Below are 23,096 nucleotides of genomic sequence, written 5' to 3'. Positions count from 1 at the left end.
CTGCCTGAGTGATAATAAAGTGAAGCTGGAAAAGTGCTGATAACTGCATTAAGCCACCTGTAATTTAATGCCTGTCTAGTCTGTTCACTGACACGTATTCCTTCCAGAACCTGATGTCTTAGTCTGAGGCTCACTGTTTTTCTTTATAACACTAGTGCTACAGAAGCGCCTGTAAGTGAAAGTCATTCACAGGAAGCATTCTCTACTTCGCATTGTGCCCCTTGTCACCTCCAGCACTGAAGAATAAAGGAAGATGGTGTTGGACTCTCCAATTCTATTTGGCCAGCTTTTTTTTATTAAGTGGGCTTCTATACTATAAGTATGAAAAAGAGAGGCACATACAGGGAATTTGAGGAAGGGGTCACCTATTGAAACTTCCAATCTACTAGACTTAATAATCCTTTGTCAAATAATTATGCCACCTGTAAGTTTCTTTAAAAAACAAAATAGGAAAGTCAGGCATGGTGGTGCATGCCTATAATCCCATACTCGGGAGGCTAAGGCAGGAGGTTTACAAGTTTGAGGCTAGCCTCTGTAACTTAGTGAGATCTTGTCTCAAACAATAAAAAAGGACTGGGGATGTAACTGAGGGTAGGACACTCCAGGTTCAGTCTGTAGTACCAAAAAAATAAATAAATAGGAAATGGCAAAGCCTAAGACTCAAACCATCAAAATATGGTGAACAGGGTTTCCATCTGTCTGCTTTTGGTCTTTTTTATAAAAGCTCACATCCAACTTGCCATAAAATCTAGCCCAGATTTGGGAATCATCCAGGATTAGTATAATCCATCCTTGGAGAACTTTAATTAGTCTTACCTGGTATGGTATGTGATCCTGTGGAAGCCAGAAATTGATACAAACTAGACAGTGAACTTGTCTTAAAATCTTGACTTATTCATAAATATTATTTATATGTAGGATACAGAGGTTTGATGGGACATGCAAACTTGCTATATAACATCTGGATTGAGTGGGTAGAACCTTTATTTGCACAAATTGTTCCTAATATAGCTGTCAAAGTGCCACTGAAAACAATTGAGCATATTATAAACTGCTGGATGCAGGTAGTTTTCTCAAGAACACATGAATGGTATGATGTGAGATGTATTCCTTAGAGGCACCGGCCTTGTTCACTTGGTAATCTGTACCTAGCAGAGTGCCAGACACAGATAAGGTATTCAGTACATAATTGAATCAAATTATAGATAAAACTAATAGATGTACTGGTAAGGGAACTCAGAAATATTATTTATTGAAAGATTCCCCTTTTCCATAGTCTCCTCTTTTAAATTCTAGGGGTGTGTGTGTGTGTGTGTGTGTGTGTGTTGTGTGTGTGTGTAAGTAGTTGAGACCCACTAGGTTTCATTCAAAAGAAGAGATAGCCAATTAAAGATATTGAAGTAGAAACTGGAATTGACTTGAGTTTGCAAGAAAAACTCTAGAGCATGTCTTTGGAGGTCTCTATGGGAATAGAACTGTGTGTTTCAACATAATAGATCCTAAATATTTGTTGAATGGATAAATAACTAATTCTAAGGTATTTGAATAGTTACCTGTGTGAACAAATTTCAAGTGATGGTCTGATGTTCTTCTTATAGTGATTTTATTTCTCCACTCTCTTCCCATCTTCCTTGACCAGTTGCTATTTTGAGTTCTGTACCTGATGGTTTTCCTACTTATATCTGAGCAATTACATGTTCATATGGTCTCCTAGAACCAGGTCTTGGTTCTAAGAAGGAACCAGTAAAAACTAACAAACTTTTTTATAAGAAAAAGGAGAAGAGAATAGTCTTTGTACTCTTCTTCATTCTGTAACTTTTCTGTTTATTTCCTTTTTTTTTTTTTTTTTTTTTTTTTAGGTTAACAACAGTCTCCATAGAAAAAGCAAGATACCGTTTTACAAAATGCCTTCTCCAGTAACAATAAAAATAAGGTCTCGTGCTGGGGATATAGCTCAGTTGGTAGAGTGCTTGCCTTGCAAGCACAAGGCCCTGGGTTCAAATCCCCGGCACCACAAAAAAAAATAATAATAATAATAAGGTCTCTAGGTGTGTATCTTGTGAGAGATCTGTGAGTCCTTAATGTAGACAATGAAATAACTTTAATTTTATTGAGAGATATTTTTAAAGGTCTAAAAGATGGAGAGGGGGGAAATAATCTGTTCATAGATAATTTTATTGTTATAAAGATGTCAATTCTTCTAAATATAGGTCCAGTGAAATCTCAACAAATCCAACATGTTTTTGGCGGAACTTAGGATGATTCTAAAATTTATCCAGAAGAGCAAAGATCCACAAATAACAACAACAATAACAAAAATCCTAAAGAAGAAACAATAATTTAGCAATGTTTATTTATCTATAAAGCTATAGTAATTTGGGCAGCATAATTTTAGCAATAGGGATAAGTGATTTGGCAGAAGTCTTGAAATAGGTCCAAATTTATATAGAAATCTAATATGTGACAGCTGAATTGCAAATCAGTGGAAAGGATAAATTGACAAATGATGCTGGGGTAATTAGTTATCTTTCTGGAAAAAGAACAAAAATGTGTCCCTGTTTCACACCATATACAGTAATCAATTTCAAATGGATTAAGGGCCTAAATGTGAAACAATTATAAAGCTTATAAAAGAAACACAGATGAGTATCTTTGTGTCCTTAGGATAGGGAAGAAATTCTTAAAATAGACACAAAAGTCATTGAACCATGAAGAGACATTGCGTCACACTTAAGAGCTCCCATTTATCAAATCAGGCTGAAGATGAATCATAACCCATGACAGATGTATGGATTTATATATTGAGGAACATGTAAATAACTCCAATAATTCTTAAGAGAAACTCAATAGCAAAATGGGTGTTAATCAGCTTTTTGTCTCTGTGACCAAAACACAACTCAGAGGAGGCACAGTTTCTTTAGGGCTCACAATTTCAGAGGTTCAGTGTATGGTTGGCCTACTCCATTTCTTTGGGCCCGAGGTGAGACAGAACATCATCACAAAGGTGTGGTACAGGAAAGCTGCTCAGTTCCTGGAAGCCCAGAAACATGGGGAGGCGGGAGAACATGAAGAGCCAGGGTCAGATAAATTCCGAGGGCACGTCCCTGGTGACCTACTTCCTTCAGCCATGCCCCACCTGCGTACAGTTACCACCCAGTAGTCCATTCAGATTATTAATCCATCAAATAGATTAGCCTACTGATTAGGGTACAGCTCTCATAATTAATCATTTCATCTCTGAGCATTCCTGCATTGCCTATATGAGCTTCTGAGGGAGACCTTGGACCCAAACCATAACAATGGAAAAAATACACGAACAAGTTTTTCACAGGGAAAGAAACATGAGTGGCCTGTAACACCCAATAACATATAAAAATATGCCCAACCTCATTAGCAATTAGGAAAATGCAAACTTAAGCCACAGTAATACCATCCACACCTCTAAGCATAGCTATAATTAAAATTTCATAGTATCAAGTGTTGACCATAATACAGTAAGGGAAGAGATGTCATGTATTCTGGGTGGAGTATAAATTGGCTTAATTACTCTTGAAAAAAACTTGATGTTACCAGTGAAGTTCAATATGTGTATGATGAATAACCCCAAAGTTACTTCAGTAAATACAATGTAGAATCTCCCACATATGAATATAAAGGATATATGTGACATTGATGATAATAGGAAAAAACCTGAAAACAATGTAAAGGTCCAAATAGCATATCATATTCAGCCATGTGTCATGTAGCGATGGGGATCCTGTCTGAGACCTAGGCAATTTTATCACTGAGCAAACATCAGTATTTATTTACACAAAAAAGGTGGTCACAATGTTACTAGGCAATATAATTTCATGGGACCACCCTTATATATGTAGTTCATCTTGACCAAAGCGGTATACACAGTAACTATAAAAATACTACAATTATCCAATAAAGGACTATCCATCAGTGCAAACCTGTGAACTACAGAGTTAGCAAATGAGGTGAAGGAATTTCACAAATATAATATTGAGTGGGAGAAAACAAGTCACACTGGTGTCTTATGAGCCTATTTTATTAGTTCAGAAGCACATAAATTGGATCTGATGAGGTTTCCCCATAGTGGCTCATTCTCAGGCCTCACGTGTCAGTAGCAATTCTACCCTTTAAATCCTGTCTTGTTCACATGTAAGAGGAACAGGAAAAGGTCTGTTTCCTTGCTAATAAAATAACCCAAATTAGGTCTCACTGGGCCTAATTGGCCTGGTTTGGACCGTGTGCCTACCCATGAACCAATCAGGGAAACATGATGAATGACTTAGCCTAGTTAATGTGCTTCCAAGATCTTCAGCTGGGAGCAGGGCAAGGGAGAGGAAAATGCTGATCTGGGAGCCAGAAGGAGGGAAGATGGATGTTGGACTTCTAAGGCAGCAGAGAATATTGTCCTAATGTTATTAGTAGAAGCCAATTTGTATTATGCTGACCAGCATGAGTTACTTATGGTCCATGAGTGAAATGATGCAGCTCAAAGTTGGGCAAGTAGAAGAAAGAAAGGGATTTTTATATTGTAGAAAACACAGAGTCACAAGTTACCTACCTGCAATTCCCAAAGCAGAGGGGATGGATGATGGAAGGAAGCGAGAATCCAAATGCAGATTCTGTGGGAATTTATGTGATCAAACTTTGTATCCTCAAAAATACTCATTTTGTTTTTGTCTATTTGACCATTTATAACTATCTGTATTACTATTACTGACTTAAACAATACTTTCTAGAAACTTATGGAAGGAATGTTGATAGATATCCTTTTTTTGGGGGTGGGGTATTATTACCCCTATATACTGATCTAAAGGTCTGTCCTGTCATTTCTGAGAGACTCATGGATTTCTGCCCTCAGGTCATTTCTTTTATGAAGCTTGGGTATTTTACTCAGGAAAATCAAGATAAATTTTGTGCTTATGAACAAATCTTTGGGCTCCTACATATCAGCTAATTGATACTTTATGGAAAATGTTTATGCTTTGGGTGTTTGCACAGGCATTATTGGGAGTAGAGGTGTTATATTATCCCTTGTTTAAACATTGCCTAACCCAATTCATTAAAAACTGGTTCTACCTAGTCACATAATATTTTGCCCTACACCTCAAAAGCAAAGTTGGACCCTTCTGTGAGTAATTTGGTTAATATTCGTTCTTGGTCTTGTAGTTATTGTCATGCAGCTTTTAGTCTCTCTCCTCACTCTGTTGTCTAAAATTAAAGAAGAGTTTATTTTAGACACTGTAACTAAAAGGACCTGGTGCTATATTGGACTCCTGTCTTCTTTTTCCAAAACCAATCCTGACATTTTACTTATTTTTCTACTCCAACGCACACTAGTTGCACTTCACTTATATAACTTACTCTAAACATTACCTTGCTTGTACACCAGACTATAAGCTCAGCATTGTTCTTTAGCCAAAAGCAATAAAATGTGACTTGTTTCACTGTGATTCAGAAAAGTGCAATCAGCATTTTCTTTGCACAAACAGAACATTGATAGCTATTTTATAACATTTTCCTAACCTTCAGAAGTGGAGTGAAGTTTTGTTTTGTTTTTACATCAAATTCTATTTGTAATGCCTGAACGCACTGCATTAGTGAATTTTACACTTAATGCCAGATAAATATTCTTAATGTGCTTTTTTTTCCCCTCAAATTCCTATATTGGATTTACAGAACAGCCCCTGAGGCTCTCAAGTGTTCATCTATAAATAAGCATTGCTGATTGTAGAAGCCGTCTTGCTATTCTTATATTTCTATTATGACCCCAAATACCAGTTCACCCATTTACCTCATATTGAATTTCCTGACTATAAAGTGCTTTTCCTCTCTTTTAAAAAGTACATTTGTCGTCTTCATCATTTCTCATGAGGAAGTAATAGCCCTAGCCTAAATATTTTCTTAAGTGTCTCCTATATAGATTCTTTACTGTGAGCATAATTTGCCTTCATTTGTTTGCTTGTGAGTAGGCCTTACTGCCCCAGACAGAAAGCATTACTTTTTACTCACTGTGCTTCGAATCATCTTATAGCATCTTTACCATTTCCAATAAGTTTTAAACATTTTTTTTTTTTTGTGTGGTGCTGGGGATTGAACCCAGGGCCTTGTGCTTGCAAGGCAAGCACTCTACCAACTGAGCCATATCCCCAGCCCTAAATATATTTTTAAAAATTATTTTAAGGAATTCCACTTTGTTATGATAATTTGCTCTGTTTGCCTTGGGACACTTTACAGTGAGCATCTACCTTTTTAAGCTTTATTATTCTATGCTTTAGAGCATTTCAAAATTTTAACTGATATGCAACATTATACATATTTATACAACATGATATTCAAGGTGTGTTCACACTGTGCAGTGATCAGACCAGGGTAGTGAGCACGTCCATCACTACAGATGTTGATCATTTCTTTGTGTTGGGGACTTTCAAAATTCTCTCTACTAGCTATTTTGAAATGTGCAATTAATTGGTGCCAGCCATAGTTACCCCGCTGTGCTGTGGAACATAGAAGTTATTTTTCCTACTCAACTGCACCCCACTGCCCTGCATCTGGTAACCACTACCCTACCCTCTACCTCACCGAGACCAACTCTTGAGCTTCCACATATTACTGAGAACATGAGCTGTTTCTTTCTGTGCCTGTATCTCTTATTTTATTTCTGATTTTTATTAAAAACGATGCAGTGGGTGCATGCCTGTAATTCCAGCAACTCTAGAGGCTGAGGCAGGAGGATCACGGGTTCAAAGCCAGCCTCAGCAATTTAGTGAGGCCCTAAGCAACTCAGCAAGACCCTGTCTCTAAATAAAATATAAACAAAGGGCTAGGGATGCGGCTTAGTGGTTAAGGCCCCTTGAGTTCAATCTCTGGTACAAAAAAATATATATGTTAAATTTAGATCTTTTTAAAATCATGGTAGATCATTCTTCTATTTTGTATGCCATTGTAGCGTCTTTGATGATATAAGAGGGCTGGGGACTCAGTGGCAGAGTGCTTGCTTAGCATGTGTGAGGCCCTGGGTCCAATCCCCAGCACCATTAAAAAAAAAAAAAAAAAAAAGACATGAATGTGTGTAAATTTCCTGTTATCTATTAATAGGACATAATATTTCTATTTACATATTTATAGAATACTATAGAATAAACCTTGTTTACAATGTGTCATATACTAGAAATTGTGTTTTCCAAATACTTACTTAGGATTCTTACATCTCATCTAAATCAAACAGGACCTTGCTTATCTTTGTGCCTTATCAGGTTTGGTTATCAGTCTTCTGTTAACTTCATCAAACAAACTAGACAGCCTCATTTTTTCTGTATCCTAACTGCTTTTTATATAGTTTGGGAATTATCTAATTCTTGAAGTAAACCATATGTATGTTTTCATCTTTTGTATTTGTAATTCAGTTTGGATAATTAAATGTCAACTTAGAAACTTTCCATTGAGAAGTTAAAATTTATTTGCAAGAATATTTTATAAAATACTCTTGATTTTTCAATCTGTTTAATTTCTGTGACATATTCCTTGAATAATTCTAGTTTCATATTAGATTTTAGACTAGATTTTTCCAGAAACCTGTTTGAGACATTTCAATTTGCAGTGAACCAGTTTTTGTTATTTAAATATCTAAGTTGTGCATTCCTGATTTTATGTTTATTTCTGCCTTTTTAATATATGTATTATTGTTTTCTTACCTAACTGAATTTAAATATTTAATTCATTTCTTCATTCTCTCCAATTAAGAAAAAAAAAAACAATTACTGATGTCACAAATAAAACAGCATTGTTTTTAGTCCTGATATACAAAATAAAATTAGTTCACTTTATTGATCCTCCTTCATTCTTTTATTTTTAATAACATGAGCTAGGATTTCAGACTTCAGTGGAGCTAGATAATATAATAAGATATTATTAGATATTTATTTGATATTTTTTCAAAAATGTTGAAAGTTCCACTCTCTGTACTGCTTTTACCCTTTGTCTCCTGCTTTCAGTGCTATTCTGTAACGACTTTTCTTAAATCTTGTTTTAGTTGTAGGTGAACACAATACCTTTATTTTATTTTTATGTGGTGCTAAGTGTTGAACCCAGGGCCTCTTGCATGCCAGGTGAGCGCTATACCACTGAGCCACAGCCTCAGCCCCTGTAACTACTTTTTCACTCTGAAGTTTTTATTTTGATTCATCCTTCAGTCAACTGGAATATTTTGAGCAACTTCATAAAGAGACCCAACGGATAAGTTTCTAGGCACATTCGTTTTTATTTTAAAACTCTGCAGCCATTGGAGTATCTATGGTTCCTTCCTTTGGAAGGAACAAAAAACTGGGACCCCAAGGCTTACTAGATGCGTGTGTCACCCATGGACTCCACCCTTGGACCCCCTTGCAAAGATGGAGCCCAGGAGGGATTATAGGATGCAGGTATCCTGGAGAAGAGCTTGTGGGAGAGGGCCCTGCTTCAGGAAGCTGTTCCCTTGCCCTGGATGACTTGTGTTTGGGAGGTAGGGATGCTGCAGGGGAGGCGGATTGAAATGGTCCCTCCAATACCACAGTCCTTTTGGTTTTCACTTAATTTCTTATGGTTATTGCTAAAATTCTATTGTAGAATAGGCGTGGTCTTTTCCTGAGAAAATTCAGCCCTTTTGCAGTTAATCTTCCTTTTTCCACTTAAAGTTAACCCTAATGTCTCACCTGCCTTCTGTTAAAATGATTCTGAAAAGTAACATTTAAGTAAAAAAGAATTTATTTTTTGTGTTTCTGCTACAGGTGAAGAGTACTTGCGAAGCGCTTGGAGTGAAGACATTGAAAAGGTGAGCTTCAAGTACAAAAGTGAGCTTTTTGCGCTCTGTTGCTGCTTGACAATGAAACACGTTAGAAGGTTAATATGTTTATAATTTAGGTTTGTTTGATGTTTTTGTGGAAGTATACCTTTTACGCCAACATTTTCTGTTTGCAGGGCTTTCCCCCCACATCATAGGAAAAAAGCATTTTTAAATAGTTTTTAACTATTTTGCAAAACAGAATAACACATTGTTACCAAAGGATGGAAAGTCAAAGAAAATGCATAGGTGGAAATCACACACACAGATTCGACATGGCAGGGGAGAGGCCCCCTAGCATGGCTGTGTTGGCCAGCCAAGAGGTAATGTCATCTTGCAAATGACATTTAAGGGCTTTTCTTTGGCCAGAAAAGTTGTTCTCTTTGTCCTTTTTAACTTCTTTTTCTTCATGATTTAAAATCTCATTCCGGTTTTGTGGTGGTAGCACTTGAAAAACCACAGTGGGTGATAAAAGGCAACGGAAGGAAGGGGATCTATCTTTCTGTTTGGTCCAGGCCATTATCTTACTCCATTTCTTTCCTAAGTACGCTAATGCGTCACATGCAGACCCCATTATGAGCTGTTTGTCCAGACTCCAAATGGCCAAGCAACCTTGCTCCATCAATCGCATATCAAATACCGTGGTAAGAATACAGGAGGAAGCTCAGTCTGGTAAGCACAGTATTATGACTTCTTACTGAAAAAAGAGGTTTATGTTTCAATTTCTTTTCCTCCTCTCAGTCCTGGGGGTTGAACCCAGGGGCACTTTACCGTTGAACTACATCTTCAGTCCTTTTTATTTTTTTTGTTTTGAGATAGGGTCTCCCTAATTGGTCCAGGCTGACCTTCAACTTGCCATCCTCCTGCCTCAGCCTCCCAAGCTGCTGGAATTGCAGGCATATGCCACCATGCGCCACTTTTGATTCTTTAAAACAGGCAGTAAAATAAAAACAAAGTGAAAAAATTAACTGCAACAATAGGTTAGAGTCTTTTTGCCTTCACTAGTAAAATAATAGTGTTCCATAGGAGTCATGACTATTGGATACGCTGAATTAATCTTGAAGCACTCAAAGTTATTACAAAGACAAATCAGATTTTAATGGGGTTATGATTGCTCGGCTTATGTCAGAGTTCATCAGTGTTTTGTTAACTGGTAAAACAATGGTTTTCCTCCTGCAGTTCTTAATTACCGGCAGGAAAGTCCCGTTAAGTTCTTTGGCTTGCTTCAGGTCTAGAACGCTGAGTCCCTTAAAAAGCAAGAGTTTGTGATCAAGAGCTGACTTATCGATTAGGCACAGTGCTCAGCAGGCCTCATGATACTTGTAATGACTTATGAAAATGTTTTAATTTTAATTACTTTTAAAAGTGAAAGATAAATGAATATAATAATGAAAATATAATATCAAACTTAGCCTGAGTTACATTTGTCTTGCTGTGTGGTTGTAAAATGTAATTTTTAATCATTCTTTTTAATGGAGGAAGGAGGCCACAAAGGTCAGAGCCCACAGAAGTTGTCATGTGCCCCCCACCTCAGACACACCCCCACGTGCAAGCCAGTCCTCTTCATGCCTTGGTTTGAGTAAAGAAAAGTAGGCTTTTTTAAAGAAATGACTATATTCTTTGCAGATGAGCCCAGAGATATGTCTGCTCCTCAAAGAGACGTGGTTTTATCTATGAGAAAAAAAAGAAATGACACATTATTAGATTTAGATAGTTGTGGTTATTTATTTGGTTTCCTAAAATCAGTTTTCCTGTAGACACCCATTGATATTCTGCTTGCTTTACAATATGATGCAGAAAATCAGGGAGAGAGAGCAAAACTTGACTCGGGTTCCTTGGTTCCATCTGGCCAAGTGTTGCACAGGGGGCGGGCATTCCGCGGGAGCCGCGGCTGCTGGGCTCAATGCTGAGGGCGTCCAGGACTGTGGGTCTTCCGAAGTTGCTGATCTCTATTGCTGAGTGTAAACATTTTCGATGACTGACGCATCTGGTTTGTTTGTTTTTAAAACCCTGATCTAGTTTTGCAGAAAATATTTTTGTTAGTCTTCAATGTCAATGACTCTATCTAATTTGTTCAGAGAATATCTTCTGAAAGTCGCTTTTTGGTTTAAAGCAAGCATGTTGCCTGTCTGAGGAACTTCTTTTTTCAAATATTAACTCCCTGAGGCCCAAGACCTTTGTCTCTTTTGTTTACTGCTATAGACTTTAGGGAAAGCCGGAAATATAGGAGAAGCTCAAGAGTTTACTGGAAGAATGAACTAATTTTCTTTTAGAATAGTCAGGTGTTTTTCTGAATGCCCCAGTATTGTCTCCGGTGTATAAGAGGACTGACTACTGAGTGTTTTGTCCTGAGGTACCAAGTGTCTTGACATGCAAAAATGCTAATGGTACCCCAGTAGAACAAGAGCCTAGCTGCCAGTCACCCCAAACTGTGGGTCAGGGCTGTCCTCTCTAGGGTAGCACACTCTGTCACAAAGCCAGTAGCGCCACTTAACTGAATTAAACTAGGAAAGCAAGAAAATTCTAGAGAGAAGTGCATCTTGAGCTAGCAATTGAGAGTCAAATGCTAAGGATGTCCACAGGAAAAATCAATGGACCTTAATTAGTACTATCAGGTTAGATGTCCTTAGGTACAGAAACTTCTGAAAAACTCAGGGAGTGTAGTTCTATTTTACAAACTCTGTTCACCTGAAGGAATTGAAAATGTGGTTTTTTCCTATTGGTATGGGGTGTGTGTGTGTGTGTGTGTGCGCGTGCGCGCGTGCACACGCACGCTTTCAAGACTACATACATTTTTCAGTACCATACATACAAAAAAGACAAGAGAGGCACACATTTTCTTTCTGAAGAAGATCATGCCTGCGTTTTACTCTGTGTCTTTCCCTCATCCTGGTCCTTTCATGAAAGGGGCTAGGAAGAGCTGCTGGTTACAGGGCATGGTGAATGGCTGCTTTAGGAACAGAGATGCCAACCATGAGCCAAGACACCTACGGGCACTGAGGTGCCCGGTTGTCCTGGCCACTACTCTTCTTGCTAGCGTTTGGTGAGTCCCTTAACACTCTGGAGATGAGTAACAAGATAGTGGGTGCTTTTTAGTAAAGATGCCAGAGATGAGAGCCGTGTTTCCTACCCTGGGTTTCGCCGTCACTGAACACACATGCTCCATGATCCACGGTGCCTGTGGTCCTGCCATTTGGTCAGTCTCTCCTCCCAAGGGTGAGCATCACTCTCTTCTGTCCCTGTCTGAGGCACTCTTACTGTCCTTTGTGAGCAGGGGGACCACTCATTGAGACCACCCCAGGTCGGTAGATGCCCTAGTGGTCCCTCAGAAATGTATTAACTGGAAGCTGAAGGCTTAATGCGATGGAAAGAGAGGGGCTTTTTCCCCCCTGGGACTTAGTAACTGATATGGTTAAGACATGCTTGGGAAGGAGTTGACACTGCATCTCTTCATGGATCTTACAGGTGACCTTGCTGCTGTGTCCCCAGGCTTGAAAGTGTCTTACTCAAGGCTGATAGATTTGCCGGAAGGCAGCTAATAGAGGACTCATCAGTGGCTACAGCATTAATGACTCACATTGTGGATAAGTAACACGTTGTATTGAACTAGACATTGCTAATAATACAACCATCAGCAGAATTCTTGGCAGAGTGCTAGCGGACAGAAACTGAAGTGCAGTGTATGATCTTTACAGAATCACCAAAGTGATTATACAGTATCCCCTGATTATTTCATGATGGGGGCATCATGGAAATGACTTTTCAAAAGATATAAAGACTCAAACATGTCACTCAAAAGTGTTAACTAAATATAGCAGTCACAACAATGCAGCAGAGAATTACATCATTCAGGAAGATGAGTGGATTTGACTCCACCTAACTACTGGGCCTCTCTTTTCTATTAAAAAAATATTCCAGAAAATGTGTGTACTTTATGCTCAGTTAGAGACTAGACACACTTTTTGGTGGTAGGGGAAGAGATTTCCTTTTTATAGACCCTTCAGTTAGAGTGAAGGTTGGGGGGGGGGGTCCCTAAATATTCATGAATGAAAAAGGACATAAGTTCAAAAAGAAAACTTAAGTTCAGCATTTTTGGGTTTTGACTTTCCTGGACAAATTACTCATTATTTTCTAGGCCCTGGATTCCTTACCTACAACTGCTGAGAGCAGATCTGGCACCTCTAAATGTATCTGGTTCTTTTGGCATTTTGGTGAGGCATTTCCATGCCTATGAGAGTGGTCACTAAGCCCCTGGTAGGTCTATATGAGTCTTTCCATTTCCATTTTGGAATGGGAATGTCTATTCAGTGCTTTGGAATGGGACAATCTATTCTATATCTGTTCCACCATTGAATTTTGGAAGTAGCTATTATAAATATTAAAAAAAAATACCTGCTTTCTCATGAAGGGACATCCTTTGGAATGAGAGACTAGCTTCTCGTCCTTCCTTGCCATTGAAAATTAAGAGTTATGGTTACAGATATCTGTTGAGGATAAGGAGGGGCAAAGGGGCTTTGAGGTCAAATAATTCTGAAATGAAGGCCAAGCGAATCCCAGCCTCTGCAGTCCGTACGGAGCTGCCCTGCTGCACGTGTTTATCAGGGAGGTGTCACCGGCCCACGTTTGGAAGCTTGTTAAGCTCAGAGTGCCCTCCATCGGCACCCCTCCCCACCCCACGCTGCCCTCCAGATTTTACCCTGTCCCTATGTTCTTGAAAGCTATTTTGTTAAATGCAGATTTAAGGTCAAACACAAAAGACAGACACAGAAAAGGGCTATAGAAAGAAATGAGGATGACTTGAAGCAGAGATTAAGACTTGTCCCTGTTGGAGGAGCCAGGAGAAAGGACACTTGGAGGACAAAACTCACCGCAGTAGCTCCGTGAACTCTCTCTGGATAACCGTCCCCAGAGCTGACCTTATGGTTGCTGGTTAGGAAGTCTGTCCCCTGGTGCTCTTCCCCCAGGCTGACCTCAGTGTAGCAGGTGTGAAACACGTGGGACATCTTGAGACATTCAGCTAAGTCACTGGTTCCAGGATCAGGGAAGGATGACTTTCCTTCATCTCAGTTCTAACATGGAGAGTTTTCCTTAAACCATTTCTGATGTAATAACAGCTGATAGGTCCTGATGGATTCCTTATGCTTTACATAGGTTAAAGAAATGTAAAAGTTCTTTAGTCTAAGCCATTGTTGATAGCGTGTTAAAAGTGACCTGTTTGAGGATGGCTGGTCATGGAATCCCTTCTCTGTATGAAGCACTGAGCTAAGTGTTGTGGTGGGCACAAAGTAAGAAGGCAAAGCTTCTGCCTTGGTGAGACTCTGAGAAGGAAGCACACATTTACAAACAGGCTTTCTGTGAAGCAAGAGTGTGATAAAAGAAATAAAGAAAATCTGTGTGTGTGTGTGTGTACATACAAGATGGAATATTATTCAGTTTTAAGAAGAATGAAATTATGGCATTTGCTTATAAATGGATGAAGTTGGAGAATATCATGCTAAGCAAAATAAGCCAAGCCTGAAAAACCAAAGGCCGAATATTTTCTTTGATATGCAGATGCTAATTCACAATGAGAAGGGGGCGGTGCTAGACTTTAGGTTAGGTAGAGGGGACTGAAGGGAGGGGAAGGGGTATGGGGGTAGAAAGGATAGTAGAGTGAAACAGACATTATTACCTCATGTACATATATGACTGCATGACCAGTGTGATCCTACAATATGTACAATCAGAAAAACGAGAAATTACACTCCATTTATTTATGATTTATCAAAATGCATTAACACATTCTACTGTCATGTATACCTAATTAGAACAAATAAAAATTTTTAAAACTGCAAATAAAAAAATTTTAAAAAATAAAATACTATTGATAATTTTTCAAATAAAAAAGAAATTAGAAATGAATTGGAAATTTAGAGTAAATTAGAAATTAATATCAAAGTGGTTAGAAAAGTAATTATAAGAAACAGACCTCATATGTCAGTTGTTCACTCGTGAATGTGCTGACTTTAGATATAATAATTTTCTGTTGTTTGGGTACGAAGTTATCAATTAAACAAAATTGTTCAGTTGTTGTTCCAGCCCTCAGTAGCCTTATTAATTTCTTCTTGACCTGTCTTTTGAGAGAGCTGTTTCAGAATTCTCATTGCATTAGAGAATTGTCAATTTTTTAATATTGGTTCTGTCATTATTCCCTTAATACATTTCAAAACTGTTTTGGATAAAGGTTAACAAAATTATCCATTTGTTGCAGCGAGATGCCAGGTCATTATATTTTAGAAACCAGGTAGACTGTCATAGCCCCATGCAGCATGGGTCATGGGGAATACTGAAGGCTTCATGTTTTTAACATCTGCGGCTGATGATAGACCCATAGACTTACCAGGGGCTTAGTGGCCATCTCACCAAAATGCCAAAAGAACCAGATGCATTCAGTGGTGCCAGATCTGCTCTCAGCAGCTGTAGGTAAGGAATCCAGGGCCTGGGTTCCTTGCAGAAGTCCTGGACCAGATTCCCTAAGCCTAGGAAGTAAAACCCAATCGCCCACCGTGGCTTTGGGTAATCGAGGCCTGCATTCACATCCCCTGAACTGAAGGCATCGTCACCTCCTCTGCCTGTTCCCTTTCTTCTGACTCATTCCAGAGCTCAGCCGTGCCCATTTCAGCAGCGCCTCCAGGGTGCCCATGCTTTTAGAAATCTCTGCTTCCCTGCTCACGCCACCTTGCCTCTTCTGTGCCACAAGGAGAGGCTGCTCTGGAGGAAGAGTCCGTTGGTGATAATACCTTCTTAGAGCAAAGCAGGGCACGAACACAACCACGGTGCTTTAAAGCCAAAGGCAAGGCATTGCAGTTCATCTTAAGTCCTGTGTTCTACTGAGAATGTTCCTTGAATAGTCTTTGTCTTAAAAATGTTGAGTCTTGTTTCTTATAGTGTTGTGACTTCATACAAATTCCTTTGATTTCTGATGTAGTCATTCCAAGAGAAATGGAGTTGAGCAATTTCCAAGTTCTCATCGACTTAAATCACAGAACTAGGTTTTTGGTTTTTGGCAGTGCCATGGATGGAACCAGGGCCTCATGCATACTATGCCAGCACTGGACCAGTGAGCAACACCCCCAGCAAGTAATTTTTGAAGGAATTTAAGGTATAAATGCCCAAGTTCAGATCTTAAGTCCAGCATCCTCTTTGCCACTGTGAAAGGTACTCACAGCCCAGCCAGGCGGTGATGCTGCGTGCATCTGTGTTAGGACTGGATTCTCTTCTTCTCTGGTTCTCTGAACCTATAAACCTCCTGGTTATTCTCTCCACCATCCTGGTCCACCCCTAATGCAGCATTAATTATGTCAGGTGTCCATTCTGAAATACACAAGGACACATTGCCTGCTCCAACCTGTTTTTTAAATGTTTATGTAAACTGTTCTAAAAACCCTTGATTTGGGGGTTCAGCATGAGACGGACACAGGGAACTCTGGGATCAGCTAGACCTGGGTATGGATCACTGTTTTCCTTCCACAGGAAGGCCTTTGGCAGGGTTGTCACCACCACCCCCTTCCCCACCCAAAGCCTGCCTGATGACAGCTCACTTGGATTTGGTCTTGGGTCTTCAAAGTCAGGTCCCTAACACCTGCTGTGGCGGTGCCCACTCCTGGCAACCTTCAGGTGGCGCTGTAAAGCAGCAGCAGGGGAAGAATGTTACCTAGATGTTATCTATCCCTTTAAACTCAATTCAGATTCCTTGTCCTTTTAAAATTACTCCGACCTGATTTTATCTCCCGCTTCCTCTAAGCTGTATCAGCTAGCCTCTGAACAAGTCCTTTAGCAATTTTAATTCTTTATCACCCCTTGATACTGCTTTGGGATCTTGGAAATCCTTCTTGAAATGCCTACTTGGTTGCCTTTCCCAAGGGCTGTTCATTCCTGCCCTGATGGACTCAAGTAATTCAAAGGCTGGGTGAGGACTTGCGAGCGGCAGGCAGCACAGTGTCTCATGCGTAACTATTCCAAGGCACATAAAATGTATTTTAAAATAACAGGTTGTCCCAAGTTTGTTATGATTCGCAATGTTTAATGACTTTATGTAGTTTTCAGAGATGTGTATTATATAAAGCTCAGATTATCAATTTTTGCAATAAATATGAAAGACATTCTTCTCTACATTATTCTATATTTCAGGGACTCTAAAATAAATAAAAATCAGGTGTACATATAAAATTTTTTTTAATTTCACATGAATTCCTAAGAAATCAATAAGCCACAGTTGGTTTTAAGGAGAACGGGTTCTCAGATATCTGCAGAGAGCATGATTAGCCCAGACTTTTTGTTTGTAATTCTAAATGTGAAGAATGTTGCAGAGTGCAATTTGAGCTACAAGCTTTACTATCCACTATTTCTGGGAAACCAGGTAATCTTAAAACATGGTTATGTACAAACATTCTATTTTCTTGATATGATTCTGAATTAGAATGTATTCTATTTTTTTATAACTATTATTTTCTGCATTTAAATTTTGTCTTGGGAGGATTTTCATTTCTCTTCTTTTCATTCCCTCCTCCCTAGCATGTTTTTCCTTGGGAGAGCCTACAATAAACTTCCGTGGTGCATTTGAGAAATTGTACCCACATGAAGCGTCATTTCTGTGGGAAGTCTGAGGCCGTTCTGGATCGCTGAACTGCTCTTTCATCTGCTCATAGAAAAATACTCCTGAGGAAGCATCATAGAAGAAGGCATTTTATTGATAAAAATGTACTGGCGCTGTTAGGCTGAGACAGTAGCCTCGTTCATTATGGCCTTCTTCACTGTATTAGCACCCCATATTCACAGCCATTTCTAAAACTCCATGCCTTATTTATAATTCTAACTCAAGGTTTGAGGGTCTCTGAAATGATGTAGGTAATGGTTAAAGAAAAATCATTGCAGGTGAATCATAGACCAGCATCTTCTGCCAAGGTATGTGTTCCATCCTGAAGTCGCCTTTCTGTGCATTTGCACAAAGCCAGCTTCTGAACAAAATGCATTTTATTAATTCTAACACTATTTTACTTATCTAGAAAAAGTTATTTGTTGAAATATTTACCTAAGGAAAAAAGGTGTCCCATTGGTCTTCCAGGCTTATTGTTGTAAGAGTAGGGTCTTTGGGAGATGCCTACCTGGGGAGTGGTGTTCTTTCTTGTCGGGTCGGGGAGTGGCATGAACAGCTGGAAGCCAGGTGTGCGAGGTGTTCTCCTGTGCAGCATGCTCCCTATGTGCTCTCCTTGTGTTGGGCCTCCAGTCTCCTCTGCCTTGCCTGTGGGACACAGTGTCAGGGAGTGCAGAGCCTATGCTGACTTGGCATGCAATGCCATGAGACTCTAGCGCATGTTTAAATAGTCAGCACTAAGATTCTGTAGGGAAATACTGGAAACTGGTAAGGATGCAGTCAGTAAAATCATGTACTTACTCAGCATGTATTAGGTGCAGGAAATCATGAATTCAAGCCAGAGTGTTTTCCAGTTGTTTACTTGAGATACATTTCCGAGTGTATTCTTTCCTGTTAGACATAAAGCTATATATGGAAAATCCTCAGGTAAACAGAGTATACTTAGTGCCTTCCTCCTCCTCCTCCTCCTCCTCCTCCTCCTCCTCCTGTGTTCACTGAGCTGAGTGAGTATGAAAAGAGAATGGTCAAATGCTGGATTTTCCTGGGCAACTGGGGGCTTTTTTTCTCTTTGGAACTTGATGAGCTATTTATTCTAGCACTTAGTGCACCCAGAGACCACTCTCAATTGTGCATTTTTCAGACTAAAAAATAAAACCTTCCAGGTTTTTTGCCTTTTTTTTTTTTTTTTTTTTAATGAACAGAGCTTTCCTATCTAAGAAACTTTAAGAACTTGTAAAAATGGCTGTGGATGCTCACGGGGTCCCTTCAGAGTACAAAAAAACATGGTGAGAGGTCTGCTGATACGACCTGCTGACCGTGTGAGGCAATGAACACGTGAATTTCATTTTTCCTCCTCCAGGGTCATTCTTCTTGAAAGATGGCCAAGAAAACTTCTCACTGTTTCTGACAACTTCTCAGAAGTTCAGTCAAACCTACCTTTTAAAAGATTCATCCAGGCTTTGGGATCAGAGATTTTAAACAAACATCGAGTGTTTATATTTACAGAGAGAGAACTAATTCCTACCCACCCCCAATACACACTAGATAGTATCCTTAAAGGCAAGTTATTTAGTTTTGTTCATTCTTATATGGAGTTGACCATCCAGATCCAGATCCCATATTCATGGATTCAAGCAGGTGCAAATTAAAACTATTTTTTTAAAAAACTTGCAAGTGAACTAAGTACAAACTATTTTTCCTTGTCATTATCCCCTATCAATACAATATAACAACTATTTACATAGCATTTACATCATAACAGATGTAAATAATTTATAGATGATTTAGGGTATACAGGAAGATTGCATAAGTTATATGCAAATACCCATTTTATGTAAGATTCGAGCATCCTCAGATTTTATAATCCTTGGGGATTCTCAAGCCAATCCCTCATGAAGACCATGAACCTTATGGTTCATGAATTCAGTGACTCCAAAGCATCACCAAGGACTCGGTTTCTTCCTAACTTTCTGCTCTGCCATCCTTGAAGTTGTCTGTCTGAGGAAACCTTCTCTAAATGGTCACAGATGGCCGCTGAACACAAATGGGGTGACAGATTCCATTGTCCACGTGCACCAGGAGAAGGAGACACCTCTCCCAACCTTTCAGAAAAGTCCTTCTTCAGGCTACTGAGACCTCTTATGACCAGGAGGCAGTAGCAGAACTAAGAGCACCATGCACTGATTGGCTTGGGTCGCTCACAGTCCACCTGTAGAGCTGGGGATGGGGACAGTTCCACCTCTACCATATGACTGTGTAGAAGGGGTGAGGAGGTGGATACCTCAACAGAACAAGCTGTTGGGAAGAAGAGAAGTGGAACATCAATGCCGGGTAACTAACAGTACCCATTAAAGTACCCATTGAAGTTAATTGTCACGGTATCCATTGTCCTTAATTGTCACATTCTTTTTATTTCTCAATAAAACAGAGTTCTGGATATAATCGGTCAATCCCTAGATCTCATCCTTTCCTGCCATTACAGACTCTCCATCATTCCACCAAGTTTCTCAAGTTATTTCCCAGCACTTTGGTGGGGGCCGTATCTCATGTTGAGCTGTGGTGCCGCCTTCGTCTTCTGATTTAAGTGGCTGAGGTCTCCTTGGCTGAAAGGTGCCCCAAATCCAGCTGACCTTGTACCTAGAATCACCCACATAGCGGAGCACAGCCTGGACCTGTTGGTATATGGTTCTTTGGAATATGTGCCAGGGTCATACTACGTTCTGTGCAGAATTAGAGGAGATGCTTCTCTCCTAAGGAGTTTTAAGTGAAAATCGTTGTTTTTAAAATGCTTTCTGCTCTCCCTTCCTCTGAGATTCTTAAGATTCAGACACAGGCTATGGGGACAGGGACAGAGGACAGTAGACCAATAGCAAAACTGCCAAGACTGGGTCCTGGCCTCTGGCTAGGAACCATGTGGAACTAGGTTGTAACCAGGAAGTGATATTTGGTGCCCAAGTTAAATGGACCAATGTCCCAATGTTGGCAATTTGGGGAACCTCTTTCTCCTTCTAGTGATCTGCCTAAGGGAAAATATGTCCCAGACTCGAGACTCTTGAGTCTGCACTCAGATTGATTTGGATCACTCTCTGATTGCTGGTTGCAAATTACTTAAATGAGTTATAGCCCTTTATGCCACTGTCACAACAAAAGTCATTGCTGTTCTCTTTCCCTAGCAATATGTCATCAGAAGAGAACTCTTTGGGGAAAAAAATAGAACTTTTCTTCTAGTCTGTCAAAGCTTTAATGTTTTGATTTAGCAATCAGGTCAAGGCTGGGCAGAGGGCTTTCTTCCTGCTGGATGATTTTTCTCAGCTCTTTGAATGCACCAGCACAGGGCACTGGGGAAACTATTATTGCTCTTAGCTATAAAATAGGTGCTGAAACTCCCAGCCGCTTCTGGCATTTGTTCCTTTATTCCTCAAGGCTTGGCAAACCAGGGAGGTTGACTGAGGTAGCATGGGCAGCCCTGCTCTGTCCCCAGAGAGTAGGAAGAAAGCACAGTATGGCTAAAGGACTGTGTAGAGATAAACTTGGCTTCAGTAGACCTGTCTGTGCATGATGGGCTTTTGCTTCCACCTCCCATGCAGATAAAAAGAAGCAAGTTATATAAATATAATGCAGCTTCCTGGACAAAAAGGGTCAGATAATCCACTTTCTGCAGATCAGTGGAACTGTGGTTGTCTGAAATCAGCTAATAGATTGAGGCTGGAAAGGTGCCCAATGAAGAAAGTTTAGGAACAAGGGCAAACTGTGTCTTCCTCCTGTCACGCTGAGGCCAGCACAAGATAACACTGGCTTCCAGCTTCCAGAGCTAGAATCTAGCTCTGATTGGCTGTATCTCCTGTCTGTTCCCCATCCTAAACCCCTCTGCTTCAGCCATCTTGGTCCTTTCACCAGTAACTTGCGTCTGTTTGTATCTTGCCCTGTCTTCTCTGCTAGGGACAGTGGCTTACCTTCCAGATAAACAGTGAGCCTAGTGTCTGTGCTCATCTCAGCCATACCTAGGTGTTACCTTTAGACAGAGAAAAGACCCAGTCCTCAACATCTCGTGTTACCGATGAGAAAAATGGGTAGAGAGAGGTACAGAGAGAATTACCGATGCCTCCAAATTTGCAGAGCAGGTTCATGTCAGAAACTAAACTGAAATCTATCAAGATCTCTCTTCTTCTAGCCTAAGATAATAGTCACCATAAATCTGCAACTATAAGATACTTTGTTTTCTCCACAAAGGGCCTAGACACACACACTCTCCTTGTAATATTTAATGATGAGAAATCAAACTGATTTGCTAAATTAGTCTGTTTTGAGCTTGGGATGCCAAGCATTTAAATCATGCCCTGAAAATTGGGCCTGTTTAAACATATTAGGGCTGGTTACCTAACTAACAACTTTGGTTACCTAACTACTGAGATTTCCGGGTTTTAGCATCCCCAAGATTTTTGATCACCAATGCTTAATTTTAAATCTAGTATTTCTGGAAAAAATAAGTCAAAAACCAAGTAACCCCTCGTGAATATCAACTCAAGGTTTTAAAATTCCCTAACTTGTCTTATGGACCTCAGTATCAAGAATTACTAGTTGCAAATTCATTAGGTCATTTTGTATCAAAAAGTCAATTATGAAATGCCTAAAGTTTTTCAATTATAAGACTATATTCTCTGGGTTCTGTTATAGCTCAGACAGTGTTATTTTTTTCTATTGTGTGACTTGACTTTTTTCTTGCAGAAGTTGATTTTACTTGCATCCAAGTCTTGAGTTGTTCAATAAAGAAAAAAAATTCCATTAAAAAGTCTCATATTTCTGCAGACATGATTTTTGTTAAAAGAATTTCTATGTGACATTGTAGATACTCTGACTAAGGTCAACACTAAGAAGACTGTTTCTAGTGTCTGTCCAAGTCTTGCACTGTCAATCAATGGGCGACAGCCCTATGCTATCTTAATATAACATTGAAATGGAGTTTGAGGCTGAGTAGACTTCTGTTTGTTACACACAAGCTAACATTATAAAATGTCTTGAAAGAAGCAACCTCAAGCACAAAATCCAGTGACAGTCTCCCATGGTCTATTAATTTTTCTTGTTTATAGCAGTCTGCTTTTTTGTTTTTTTTTTGTTTTTTGTTTTTTCCTATTTGAAACAGACACATCTTAGCAATATGTTTTATTAATTCAAGTAGAATTAATAAATCCTGCATTGAATTCACTTTAAAATTACCTAAGAAAATATAACCTGGTTTCCCCTTACAGTGTCTATGCTGCTACACCCAGAATCAACTGTCTTGTCTTTTAGAACTGCAGAGGCAGTGGTAACAGTAAAACTTGTCTTACTGTAGAGTGCTTGTCGTTCCTGTAAAACTGCGCTAGTCAGCCAGCAGGTATGAGTGTTGGAGGCGTCTCGTCTCTTTGTGGGACTTCAGGAGACAGGTGTGAGTGGAAGTATGGCCAGACGGACTTGTCTGTGAGAACTCCTGAAGGGCTTACCCACAGACTGGGCCTTCCGGGATGTCCTAGTGAATGAAGACTGGCCCTGCAGGGCTTGTGTCTGCGGTTGAAGCTGGTTGCTGTTGGATGTGGAACTTCCTGTGAATGGAGGAGGCTCCCTGTGCCCAGGTGTTGCTGTTTCCTGGTGCCC

General features: G+C 39.6%; 1 protein-coding gene across 1 annotated transcript in view; it reads left to right on the top strand.

Moving 5' to 3' along the window:
• Positions 1 to 23,096, top strand: part of Plekhg1 (pleckstrin homology and RhoGEF domain containing G1) — a 210,430-nt gene that overhangs the window by 48,391 nt on the left and 138,943 nt on the right. Inside the window, exon 2 of the mRNA XM_047557962.1 lies at positions 8,781 to 8,824. The gene's annotated coding sequence lies outside the window, so the exon portion shown is untranslated. The remainder of the gene's footprint in view (positions 1 to 8,780; positions 8,825 to 23,096) is intronic.

This window comes from Sciurus carolinensis, chromosome 7 (assembly GCF_902686445.1).
Source record: "Sciurus carolinensis chromosome 7, mSciCar1.2, whole genome shotgun sequence".
Taxonomy (NCBI): Eukaryota; Metazoa; Chordata; class Mammalia; order Rodentia; family Sciuridae; genus Sciurus; species Sciurus carolinensis.
The sequence above is the reverse complement of the archived record's forward strand: the minus strand, read 5'-3'. Positions and strand labels throughout refer to the sequence as shown.